Source organism: Eurosta solidaginis, chromosome 1, assembly GCF_040869045.1.
Source record: "Eurosta solidaginis isolate ZX-2024a chromosome 1, ASM4086904v1, whole genome shotgun sequence".
NCBI classification, from domain to species: Eukaryota; Metazoa; Arthropoda; class Insecta; order Diptera; family Tephritidae; genus Eurosta; species Eurosta solidaginis.
The window spans coordinates 80345127-80359495 of NC_090319.1; the positions used below are offsets into that span (position 1 = coordinate 80345127).

The 14369-nt window shown below is 35.6% G+C and overlaps 1 long non-coding RNA gene across 2 annotated transcripts in view; it reads left to right on the top strand.

Moving 5' to 3' along the window:
* Window positions 1–312: 312 nt before the first annotated feature.
* The window catches only part of LOC137246487 (uncharacterized), a 494263-nt gene continuing 480206 nt past the window's right edge, over window positions 313–14369 (top strand). The window contains exons 1-2 of one of the 2 annotated variants that reach the window (XR_010951528.1): window positions 313–906; window positions 12233–12716. This is a non-coding gene — a long non-coding RNA (uncharacterized lncRNA). The remainder of the gene's footprint in view (window positions 907–12232; window positions 12717–14369) is intronic. The other variant, XR_010951547.1, reaches the window with a different exon arrangement.

The window sequence follows — 14369 nt, forward strand, 5'->3', positions numbered from 1 at the left end:
CTTGTGTAGAAGCTACGTTTGGCGTTGCGTACGTCTCACCCACTGTTTGTCAACTTGTTGTTACCAACTTGGTTACTTCGTTTGCAATTTTTCACATTTTCATGCTGGCTGTTAGGCTTATGTATACAATTTGCTGTTGTTGTTTTGTTGGTTGGTGGTAGTAGTATTGGCTGTTATTTTTATTTGTTTGTTGCACGCTCATCCAAACTGCATTGGAATTGCTTGTGAGTTTTCAACTTGGCTAGCTGCATTCAGCCTGATCTGTCGTCTTGCAGTTTCTGTACGACTTTCTTGCGGGATTGTAAGCAAAAATTTTGCACAACGGAAATTCGCGCGTATTACGTGCAACATTCAAATTGAATTTGTTTTACGCGACCAACCAAATGCGTTCGTTGGAAAAAGTTGTCAAATTAACGCTGTGTTCGGTTTAAGTTTAACAAAGTGAATAAGAATTTGTAGTTTACTTTGGTGAAAATAAACAAATTTGCGGATATTGTTATTAAAGAAAGTGTAGCAAAATTTGAAAATTGCAAAAACAGACTCTCTCATTTTAAACGTAAATTATAAACCGAAAAAAAAAAATATTTTCCGAAGCACATTGTTAGTTTGAAACGCAACGTAAAAAAAATATTTCCAAAAAAAAAAACAGCAAATTTTAAAATAAAAATACTAAATGAGAGTTACAAAATAAAAACAGCAAAGTTACAAAATTTTGTTAAAAAGTGTATTAAAAATTTGAACAAGAAAACGTGCAAAATATTTGTTCAAAAACTAAGTGCTCAAATATATCTCTTTTGATACATACATGTAACAATTGTGAAAAATCAAATTCTATGTAAAATCGTACTCTACAAACAAAAAGTTAAAAAATAAATTACGCCAAAAAGATATTTACCTTCAACGTGGGTATGTTAAGTAATGTCGTATTTCAAACTTGCTTATAAAAGAAAAAAATTTAGAAGCCTGAAAAGAAAGTGAAAACACGCGACACATATAACAAATAAATCGCAATTAAACTAACATATAAAATACATAATGCATGAAAAAATTTAATTCTTATTATATTTCATGAGCTCAATATTGCTATTCAATTGCTATCCAAATATTTTTTGATTTTATAAAATAAATTTTTTTTTTGAGCTTGATCAGTGTCATAACTATGCCATCTGGTGCACGGGGAAAGTCCTTTTGATTGGAATCTCTCAATAAAAATCGTCACGTTTTCCACAGATTAATTTTAATAAATTTCGAGATTTTCAACGTATTCAATTACACGTTGTGTATGTCCCACTAATGGCCATATGTCTCCTCTTAGGCAAGAGAGTATGGTCTGTAGTAAGGACTAGCAAGCCAACTGCGTATTGAAGACTTCACATTCATTCATAGAACATAATATCTCAATGCATTGATCCTCTATTTACTCGCTTTTCGCTGAAGGAACAACAGTGGGAAGAAACCTGTATACATTTACCGAGAAATAAAAATAACAATTTAACCTCAATAAGATATTTATTAAGAAAAATCTTTGTTTTCGAGATTTCAGTTCAGCAAAAGTGTCTTTAACATCATCAAAATTAAAAGATCGTGCCATACAATTTTCAATACATAGAATAGCCAAGCTACATAATCTGTCTTCTTTCATAGAGTTCCTTAAACAGGTTTTTATGAATTTAGTTTTGAAAGCTGCAAGACGTAAATTTATTAATAATAAATAAATAGAGGCCTACTATAAACCACGACGATTTTTCTATTTCGTCTCTGAAAGTGGACCCAAACTAAGAAACAGAGCTTTTTTTATATCAGTGTCATTTAAACTTTTAAAGCGGAAGGCTGCAAAACACTGAAATTTTAAACAATTTCATTCATTAAATATGTTCACTTTGAACCAACTTTCAAACTTTCCAGATCTTGGAGACCATCATCTGTGCAAATCTCATCAAAATGGCGTTTTATCTTCCTCTGACGAGTTTTAGAAAATTCAGGGGTGATGAACTATTTTTCTGCTACACTATTTACTTCTATTTAAAATTTTCAAATTAACGTCGATACATTTCCAATTCTTCTAGATATATTTGCAAACGTTTTAGGGCATTTGATTAACTTGAAATGGTATTATGGTCTTTCGTTGTCTCACTTTGGGTTTTAATCAGAACTATTAAAAGTATACTTTTCAAATAAAGTAAAATACTCAGGGCAATATAAAAAATATTTTTGAGCTCACCGCCTTTTGGCCCGGAATCCTTTTGGATCAGGGGCCCGTGGCATTTTGTCAGCCCTGCCACCTTACTCTTACGCCACTCAGCTTAATGCGAGAAAACAAGGTAGTTCCACTTTGACGTATTTGACATAAATTAAGGTACTTCTCCGTGTTAGAATTTGTAAAATTCTTAAAATTCAATAAAATTATATTTTTTTAATTTAAAAAATGTTTACTCTACTCTTAATATCTAAAGGATAAATACTTAACAGGCTTTGTGAACTGATATAAATACAACTAAAACGCCGCATCCAAAAAGTAAAGCAAAATCTGTATACTCCTTTAAGTAAAGTAGTGTTTGTTAAATGGGAAAACCACCCTACAAACCCTTGCTAAATAGATGGTTTGCCTTCGTAGTCCCTTAAACCTTTCGAATACTGTAACGAAGTCGTCGTTGTGCTCTGGGTGAAACAAATACTCCGCCTCTTTGCCTATTAGGGGGGCGGATTTATGCCGACTACCTTTCAATCCCGTATCGGTATGTTACGAATTTAATAACGCAACATTTCGACGCGTTCTCAGATTTAAACTCACATGAGATAGTTGCCCTGGGTTTGGAAGTTTTAAAAAAAAATTGCCTTAATTTATTTCAAATAGTCAATAAGGTTTCCCCTTATCAACTTAACTTCTTTGTTTTGAAAAACATCTGGACATGGAAATTCCTGCAATAATTATAGTCACAATCAGGAATTACTTCGTCGCTACGTTAATCTTCTTATGTACAAAGGGCAACATTTAGTTTCTTTTAGAATCGAAGATTAAAAGCGGAGTCTCTCTGTCAACACACTTTAGCTAATCAACGAATTTGTAGCAGTAATGCCCTTTGCCGCGAAAAGGCTACGGTAACTTTACAAGGCCGGGTGAGGGGAAGACTCTGTTCAAATACAGCGCAATTCACGCGTGCCAGCGCCGCTCATCTAAATGGCACGCTTCTGTCTAAATACCAGTGTTACGCTGCCCTTCCTAGCGATGGCTTAAGATCCAGTATGGAATAGAAAGTGATGTATTCGTGCGCTGGGTGAAGCTCAGAGCAATCGTTATATTATACATATTTTTCGGCAGTTACAGGTCTGGTATGTTCTTAGGAAGGTGTTGCATTTAATACCTGCCTGGAACATCTTGTTGAGCATAAAAAAGTGGACAAACAAATTCAAAGTAAGAGATAAGTAGAATTTGAAATAAGTATATCGTGTTTTTTTATGGATATGGTAGCCCTATTTCAACGGGAATGCCAGAAAACAAATTATGGCTTATGATGGTAAAGATGGAGAAGAAGAAGAAATGGAACTACCTTTTTATATTTGCAACATATTCCGAATGAAACTTTTTTTGAGCAGGAGCAACAACAACTAACTATTAAGTTAGGTTGTAGCTGCCCTGATATGGGAAGCTCACTTGGACAACCGGAAGGTCCGTTGTGATACCACATACAATAAAATAACGGTGACGTAGATATAGCTACTTAGACAATCGTTGGGTAGTAACGAGAAAGTTCCGATGGATACCGATCTCAACCTTGGATAAATCCTTTGGAGATCAAAGTGAGTCGCGACCGAAGTACTTTCGTCTAGTTCTGGCAAAAGCTGGGCAATCAAGCATAAAGTGATTTGGTGAAATCACTTCATCATCCTCCATAAAGCTGCAGCGGCATCGAGTTTCCAGTATATTGAGACGTACCGCATGGATATCCATGGAACAGGTCCCTGTCAAAACCCTCATTATAATTAATTGTTATTGTAAATGCAAACACGCATTTTTTACAGCAATTGAAACGTCGAGAGACATGATGATGGTCGGATGCGTTTGTGAACAGTCCGATCATCATTAGAGTTCGAGTTCGAGTCCCACTGCCGATAGAAAAGGCTTTGAAGATATTTACAATGTATAATCGAAAGAACTGTCGCCTTGTCGGTCCTGATGTCAAGTTGTTTCAATTTTTTCCCAAAAATATTTAATGAAACTTTTTTTCTTTCGTTCAATAGTCACTTTACTTTTTAAAACTACAAGGAAACAAACAATTATACAATAACTGCATGGCTTTTTGTCAAATTTACATAAGAGAAAGATATTTATTTTACAGTTCGAAACGTTTGCCACAATCTGACTTCCTTTTACACAGCAAATATGTCTGTGTCGTCTTTGGTGTATGCCTCTGATTTGGTCTTTGTACTAAGCGGTTTTACCCTACCATATGTAAATTATCATACGATAGATGGTTGGCTATATTACTGTTCCTCCTGAGATATATTTAACGAGTTTTTAGATGAATTTGCGGACGTTGAACTTTTTCAAATAAAAAATATACCGAGCAAGTTTGCTAAATTCTTGTATTCAATTTGGTGATGCTCGTTAGTTAGCTTTTCTTTAAATCAACGTGACCCGTTGCTGCTACATGAGGATGTGTTTCATCCTGCATAGGAGATTTTTGCTGAAGTTCGCAGCCTCCCAAAACAATACATCATCAATAATAATTTGTCTTATACTCGGTTTTTATTTAAGTAAGCTGAAGGTGGAGGGATCCACTAAAATTTGGCCAGAGTATAATGCAAGTATTGAGGAAAATATTTTTTGAAATCGAGAAAACTTAAGTCTCAGCAACCTCGGGTATACCACAAGGTAGCATCGTTGGTCCCATTTTCTTTTTTATTGTTCATTAATGATGTTAGCTCAGCATAAACAATTCGAATTATTTGCTATATACTGACAACTTAAAACTCTTTCGGAGAATTTCCTGTGCTTCTTATGCATTGCGTCTGTAAGAAGATCTAAATACTTCAATACTTGGGCTTTTAGAAATAATTTGCGACACAATATTAGTAAATGCTGTCACATAACGTATACTAAGTTTATAAATGTGTTTTCTTTCATGTATTTCAAATGCAGCTCTTCCGTCAGTTAATAAGTTTCGCGATCTAGTCGTAATTTTTGACTCTATTTTTACTTTTCGTAATCATGTAAACTTTCTGATACCAAAGGCTTATACCAACTAAGCTTTCTTAGGAGGATATGCTAAGGATTTCAAGGACACATATACCAGGAATATCCTATACAATGCTTTAGTGCGTTCAAAGCTAGAGTATGCTTCATTCATCTGGAAGCCGATATACTCTTCACACTCTTTAAGAATTGAAAGAATTCAGCGCAAGCTCATACGATTTGCTCTTCAACCTCTACACTTTGTTAATCCCCTGCCATCCTACAATCCTAGATGCATGCTTATCAATGTCTTGTCACTTGAAGTTAGACGTTTTGCTTATATTTAAGAATTCATGAGCTTAACACCGGCTTATAATAATTGAATTTCAATTATTATGTATTCTAAGAGAAACTGAAAAGAAAGAAACATTTACTGGCATATTGCGATGGACCCATTTCGAAAACCGCCAACATAATCATCATCAGGCAATTTTGTAATGTTATCAAAGGTTTCACCGGGATTCGAACCGTGAATCACATGGTGAAACTGCAGTAGCCTTTAACCACTAGGCTATCCTGCTGGTATTTGTTTTCATGTTTAATTCAGTTTTTCTCATTTCTACACTTAAATATAAGTATAAACTGAACACGCCATTAAACTAACATACATAAATTTGTACAACTGAGCCCGAGTTTACAAATCTTCTCATTCAAAACAAAGAAGAACGTTAGACGTTTTGTTCAAAACATAATATTTATTTTTGACATAATATCCGGTGCCATTGACAGTTCAGAACTACTTGGGCAGTTGGCTTTCAATGTCCCTAACAGAGCTCTCCGTTTTCACAGTACATTCTGCGTTGAAGTGGTGCATTCGAAATTTTTATGCAACCTGCTGCATTTGACGCTAGAAAGCAGTGCGTAATACACGTGTGTTCGTAAACATAAAACCACCCATTCGAAACTGTCGTCCAACACAGCGCCGTGCGTTCATAAGCTCAAACCCATAGCGTTTGAAACCGTCGTCCACCCCAGCGTCGTTTTCGCATAACTTCAGGCTGGTGTTCCCTATTTGTAGGATACGTAGCATTTTTGCTGTAATATTATCGACAGTAATCTGGTCGAATCTTTCCCCGAGCATTGATCAGTTCCGGCTCCATCTTGGGAGTGAATGAAGAAAGTGTGTTCAGCATCATAATCGTCTGAATCGCCGTAAATGCGAATAGGATCTTCAGCCTTATTGTATTATGCGCAAATATTTTTAGATATAACCGTGCCCGGAAATCATTTCGGTAACTTTGTGATTTGCCTCGCCAAAACTTCTGGTGTTCAATGCTTTAACATCTGTTATAAGTTTCGCTATGCATCTGCCTCGTTATTCATTTTCCCACTGTTTTTGCCACAACCTAAGCGCTTCCGCCCTGCTTTTTTTCGTAAAAACTTTCATGCGTTCGTGATCCACCTGCTATGTTTCCCGTAGGCTTCTTATTTTTAGGGCTAATAGGTCAATAGGGATTGCTCCGCCAATTACTTGTATGGCTGGTGGTGATACTATGCAATAAGCGGAGGCTACTCTTCGAGCTGTACAGGGGTAAAAGGCCTAAAAATATTTTCCAACGAGGTGTATTTTCCCACTGTTCGAAACCGTAAAGTAACGTGGAATGGGTTGATGTCAACCAGCAGTTTTCTTTTGCTTTATGTTGGCCCTCTGATATTTGCAACAAGCCTGCTTAGCAACGACACCTGGCTAGATAACTTCTTGACCGCATGTTGAATTTTCGCATATTATATTAGTCGCTAGTTTAATCTTAGTTTAAACTAGTTGAATACCTTCTTTGATGTAATATATTACTGTAGAGGGTTTCAAAGTTTACTTATAGTGGTAAATGTTTTTTGCTTGGAGTATCAGCTCTGTGTTCTTTCTGCTGCCAGTTGTAGCCCGGGCGAGCCTAGGCACTACTTTTTGAGGACATAAATATTGTATGCGTAACCAAGTAAAAATAAATGGTCAAGCATTTTAAGATTGGACATTCAATCGCAACTGGCATTCCAGAGGTCAGGACCAAGAATAATTCCCAGTGCTACTGCGCATGTGACTTTCATGGTATGGGAACCCTTTGAGGTTTGATATAAAATGATGCGATCACTGAAGTATCTTCTGATGACGCGCTGTAGGTAGCATGGTATTTGGAATCGCTGCTCTCAGACTGCCAGCATGTCTGCGAACTCGCGCTCTTGCCAGCGTTTCTTACGTCTACGGTTGCAAGGAGAACAACCAGATTGCTATTGTTTGCGCTTCCAATAAAGTCTTCAACTGTGCCTAATGCTCATTTTCCGGGATTGAACCCACGATGCTTCGGTGATAGTCCTCCTGCTTGCTATACGGCGTCTGAAATATGTGATTTTCGGAGCGTTTCAAAAAGTTTTCCGGATGTAAAGTCGGGCTCATTTGCCTTTACCAATTAAAAAAAGCTGCTGCCAGTCCCATATTTGTCAACCATTCCTTTATTCTTCCTACCGCGATTTTACATAATGCTTGGAGTATAAACAGTTTCTCGACCCTCGCTAAAATAGCTTCCCATTATTCTGCGCAAGTAAACAGTTGTACAAAGGTTGCGCAACGCTGTTATTATCAGCTTTTAGTTCGCCGTCTTAAAAGCATTTCTAATATCCAAATTTTCAACTTCTTTTTGTAATTCATACACCACCGTTATACGCTTACAAGGCAGGCATATGTTTTGTAACTAAAGACTGGCGAAAAGAACTCGTTTGTCAAAAATATTTCTGTAATTAAAGACTTAAGAAACGAACTCGGTTGTCAAAAATATTTCTGTAACTAAAGACTTAAGAACCGAACGCGGTTGTAAAAAATATTTCTGTAACCAGAGACTTAAGAAACGAACTTGGTGTGCAAAAAATTTTCAAATACAGTAGAATCGCGTATAAGTTCCAAAGTGTATTTTACTTTTCCGAAATATAAACTTTTCCAAACGGTTTTCAAATTTTAAAAAATACAGTAATAAACATACATAGTTACTGGAATATAACATATTCAATTTATTTAAATGACTTAGTTTTAATCATTACAGACCATAAACTTAAGAAATCCTATGAAAATAATTTTGCAAGTGTATGACACGTCGATATGTAGTTATTAATTTGTAAGAACTGGTTTAAAGAAGCCGTCGAGACTTGTTTTTTTTTCTTGTGTAATAGCTTTTGACAATTTTCGCCAGCATTTTAATAAGATCTGATATCTGATTTGCATCATTATTGTTCTCATACCACTTCAACAAGGTATAATGCATCCAACCGCTTTCGAAAAACTTACTTTCTGTTGTTGCATATCTCGTCCCTCATCCGTATCAAAGAGGAGTACTCTGTCGCTAAAATAGCTTCCCATTATTCTGCGCAAGTAAGCAGGTCTGCACCAGTTTCGCAACGCTGTCTTTATCTGCTTGCAGTTCGTCGTCTTAAAAGCATTTCTAATATCGAAATTTTTAACTTATTTGTGTAATTTGTACAAGGTGATATGTTTTACAAGATGTTCTGTTACTAAAGACTTAAGAAAAAACTCGGTTGTATACAATTTTTCTGTATTTAAAGACTTAAGAACCGAACTCGGCTGTCAAAAATATTTATGTAACTAAAGACTTAACAAACGAACTTGGTGAGCAAAAATATTTCTGTTCTAAAGACATAAGAAACGAAATTGGTCTGCAAAAAATCCTTTAAATACTTAAAACATTCCCTAAGATTTTTTTTTTAGCAAAGAAAAATGCTTTATTTACCATTCTTGTCTTATATCCTTTTGTTTTAAATTTTAATGAATATTGACCTATTTCCCTTTTTCGCAAAAAAAAAAAAAAAAAAAAAAAATGCTGCTCCTACAATTTCAACACAAATTCTTCCGCAATCTTGTCGAATGGCTTTCGTAAAAAAAGCAAAAACAAAATTACAAGGAAAACAGACATTGGTCATTAAATTAGTAATTAACAATTGCCTAAAAAGTAGCTGAAAATATTTTAGCATTATATGCAAATTTTTGTGTGTTGTACACATACACACGTACATTTATAGTGAAATCAGCAGTAAATTGATTTTGCAAGCTATCACTTAGCAAAAAAAAACCAAAACAAAAACAACAACGCTCAAACCACAATCATATCTACACCAAGAAATATTCACTCATATTTATTTTCGATTTCTCAATATGTCTAGGCAATTACTAAAATCGAATAGCTGTCAAAGCAAATATACCAATCAATGCATATATGTGCATGTTTATGTTAGTATATATCAATATATATTCAAATGTGTACACAATTTGTGTACATACATATAAATGTATTTAGCAGGAGCAGTAATAATAAAAATTATGTGCGCAGCTTTGGAAAAAAAAATTATAATAACTGCAACTCATTGACAAAAAAAGTTAGAAAAAAAGAAATTGAAAAATCCTGTATCCAAGCAACTGTTGGACTAATCAATTGTCAGAATGATTACTCGCTGCCAACTTGAGGGACGTGACGCAAAGCACATGTGGGGATTGTTTTGCATTCACAGGCTTCCTTCACATATGATGAAGCATATGTTTGTTTGCATTTTGTTTATCTTGTCCGCCAACTTGTCTGCTTGGCTGTCTAACACAGTGTGTTGACTATATAAGTGAGAGGTGTGAGTACGTGTGTGACTGCTTAACTGCCCAGCTGTCACAAAAATTAACGTCAGTTCATCAGTGACATCGCAAACGTTGTCGTGGTATTGTCAAAAACTTTGTTTTTATGAGTTTCTTATTACATACACCATACAACCATACACACATGATTTAATATATGAATGCTTGTTTGAACAATGCAATGTTCCTTGATTACTATCAACAGCTATAAAGAAAGTAACGATGCTTGTAATTATGATTTTGATGCACGACCCAAATTGGAATAGAAGTTGGCTTTACTCTCCTTGGAGTTATATCAGTCCAAGCTTTGTTTTTTAGTATAGGATGAACTGGCCTATACGCGAGTACCTCACATCGAATGAATGAGCCCATATTGCTACCAAAAGTTTATTTAACGACCAAATTTCAAATACCCCATAAGAAACCAGAACCTAGATTTTCCAATAACTCCATCCTCTTTGCAAATACTATACGTTTTCTATTACCAATACTACTTGCTGCTTCTAAGTTGTATAGCTGTATCATTGCCAATTACTGGAGTCTTAGCCTAGTGATGTGTTGGGCATGAGCATAAAACAGGCGCGATAGTTTGCTTCTCAAAGCCGCACATTCTACACCTGTTGCCACTGTAAGGCCTAATTTAACATTATGCAGTCCCGCGTTTGGTTGCACGCCTTTCCTGCTTAGTCGATTATGTGCAGCTCTCACCCTTATTTAATATAGCCAAATCTGATTGGATCGTTTTGAGTAATAACCTCCCAGCAATGCTGCCTGTTTAGATAGCTCATCATTTCCATCTACACTCATATGCCTATGGACACAATACAGATGTATGCTTTTCTCTATCCTGATTTTTTCAGGGGTTGCATACACTCTAGCACACTTTTGCATGTTGTACTTTGCATCATAATTGTTTAATTTTCTGCTTGGCTCTCAGTATAAAAGTTGACACGGCTGCAGTTTAAGCTATTTTATTCCAGTATTCTACTGCTGTAATTACGCCTACTACTTCCGCCCCAAAAAAACACGGCAGTGATATGTCAGCTTGTAGGAATCTGTTAATTTCCTGATCAGCACAAAATACCACAAAGCCTACTCCTTCCATTAATTTTGAACCATAAGTATAGATATGAATCGCCTCGTCTGCCCTTTTGAGCACACTTGAACCATCCAAATTTCTTTTGGCTCAAAGAGTCCTTTCAAAGCGCAGTTATGGAATTAGTAGTATGTATGTCCACTAATTGATGACGCTCGACAAGTACAGACTGCGCTCAAGCTTCCCCGAGGCATCCAGTCTCGTTGCATTTATAAACGCTATGTTCTTCGCCGGCAGTTCTATTGATTAAATATGCAGAATGGCATTCAGTGCAGCTGCCGGGGTTATTTTCAAGGCTTCCGTAATCATAAGCATTGATAACCTGCACACCCCCTCCAATTTCTGAGTCATGTACTTTTTTGTGTATCTGCCTACCAAGCACGACTCCACGCTTTAAATCGCTGTAAACGCCCAATGAGAGAGGAAGAATTAGCCGGCATGTTTCCTTTAACTGCATAAATAGCTTTATAAACTTTTTCTTTATTCACTCTTTCCTCCACGTTGAGGTTTCAGGATAACTAACTATCTATAACAATTCCTAAATATTTTGTGTAAGGTTTCTCGTGTAAAGTTACGCCACCTCGCTAAGGCCTGATCCAATTTGGAACCTTGTACCTGTTAGTAAACAAGACCATATCCGTCTTCTCTGAAATGTCAGTCAACATGATGTTGGATGCCCAAGTACGTATATCTCGAAGCGCTCGATCCATCAAAGAGCAAATTTTTGAAAGACACTTTCTACTTGTGACATTTGCAACGCCATCTGCGTATGCCGCAAGTTTGAAAGGCCGCTCGTCGAACCGCCGGGGTAGATGCTTAATAACCAGCGTCCAGCAGAAAATACCCCGCCCTGCAACGTGCCCATATTCACTGATTTCGTGGCATCTTACAATTCCCGTCGTGAAGTAATTTTCCAGCAATTTAACATGTAGCCAATCTATCTGGTTTTCATGTACTTCAGTGTAATTAGAATCGTTCATATCATGATAGGGATATTCTTGAAATCCCCGGAAATGTCTAAGTAGACTCCTTAGCCATACTTATTATATTCTGAGGCTTCCTTTATTTTTAAAACCTTTCTAAGCAGTGTTGCGTCCACTGACTTGCCTTTGTGGTACGCATGTTGTATTGTGGAGAATAGTTTGTCATTCATATTGGATTTTATGGATATATCTGTCAACCTCTAAAAGATTTTGAGCACAAATGATGTTAAGCTAAATTAAGGCAGCCAATGCAGGTATTTAGTAAAAACAAATCTTATAAAATTACAATATAATATCTATAGTGCATATAGTGGATTCATGGATTTGAGCGACAACTTTGCAAAACTTAAGGCCCAGTACGTATGCGTTTTTAAGCAATCAATAAAGAATTAAAAAAAAAACTCAAGTATATACATTCCTACATATGAATTTGTGAGAATTAGTTTCTACGTTGTACTGTTATGTTTACTTTAGACCATTAAAATATTTTGTTAACCATAAAGTTCAAATATATCAAAAATATCAAAAAAGGTCAAGTTCTTTGAGCGAAATATGGAAATAATGCGAAGAGTGCCTAATTTCTTTGAATAAGTGAAAAACCTTAAATGAAAACTAAAAAGTATGTATTTTAAAGAAAATAAAAGGAATTTAAACTCACCGCACGATATACAAAGTGAAAAAGTGGAGAAGAAAAATGAACAGTGACAAATAAAATTAAAAAAAAAAGTTAAAATATTTGCAGCTATAAGAAAATATCACAGAAAAGCATCTCGCTGGAACACATGGGTAAGTAAGTAAAATATCTACCGTATCAAGGAACTTTTCTAGACAAACATGATATCAAATTTGGTACACCCGGTTTATCCACTTAAGCGACAATAGTTGCCTCAATCTTTTTACTTTTATAACGATTTCTCATCGTTTTCCCTATTCTTAAAAGTTTGCTTTCATCAGAGCTAAATATCGCTCAATTGGTCGCTATACAGGCACATTGGTTGGACTCAAGTTTTTCTTAACATTATGTACATTGTGAACTTCGAACCACTTTAGTGTGACATGAGGGTGAAGTTCTGGAGCCAAGTCAAAAATATGAATCAATCGTTGTGACGACATAAAAATGGCAGAAGACGTTTTTGAAAATACTCTGTAATGCTAATTTCTGCATTGATGGTTCCCATGGTAGAAAACGCCGTGGCCTTATGCCCATGTTCACAAATAGCTTTCTAAATCAGACTTTTCTGCAAAACTTTTCTATCAAGATGGTTTCTTTTCGAAAAGTAATGTTCTTTCTAGACTGCAAGCAATCAAACTGTGTAACTGCCATTCCACGAACACTCTACCTGAGAATTGTAGCATGGCCTGGAATATTCCATCTGGGCCCAGCGATTTAATCATAGAAAACGTCTTCACCGCCCATTCGATCTTGGTATCGGTCACCAAGCCCGGCGATCGAAGTGCGAGTGCTGTCTAGGAGAGTCTGCTGGCTCATCTAAATCATTTCCCGGTGGGAAATGTGTATAGAAAAGCATTTCAAGGGACTCCTCACTATTACGTCACCATTTCCCGTTCTCGTTCCTTATTAGTCCCTGGACTGCTTTAGTCTCCAATACAAAAACCAAAGACTTAAGCAACGAACCTGACGTTTAGAAAAGAATTGTGACTAGCTGTGAAATTCAGTGAATAAATGCAGAAATATTGATAAATTGGTGCCTCAACAATTTTTCACTGCTAAAGTTTTACAAAAAGATTATTATATTTATAATCCAAAATTAATTAAGTGCTTATGTGATCTATTGTGAGCAATAACTGTATGAAGATATTGTTTTTTTAATTGCTGCTAGATCTAGAATGTCAATTTATGTTGAAGTACACAACGTATAAAAGAAAATTTTGAATTAATAGAAATTGAAAAGCACACCTGTGCACATAAGCATAAATTAATCAAATGACAATTTACTAAAATGTACTAAATCATACAAAGTCATCATTTAATAACACAAATGTTATTTATATCATTTCGAATAAAAAAAATGCAAGGAGCAAAAAATCAACTAACAATGAACTCTTGACACATAACATGCAGCATGCAATATAAATTAATTAAACGGCAAATAGTTTAAAAAAGAACGATATCTAAACAAGTGAGAAAATATTATTAGGCATCCACAAATCAAATACTAAAAGTAATTACATAAACGACGAGTATGTGGAAGCAGTGCAAAATATAATTGCAATTGAATTGATGAGTCGTGTTTGAATGATGCGATTCTAGCAACGAACGACTTTTCAAGCACGTTTGAGCAGCAAATGTGCGCGTGATGACATCAAATGGTCATATAAATTGCAAATCAATCACATTAATAATGACAATTTAACGAGCTGCTGACCGACTGTCTGTTAATCCATAGAGAATACAATGCAATTCTTTTTACATATTTT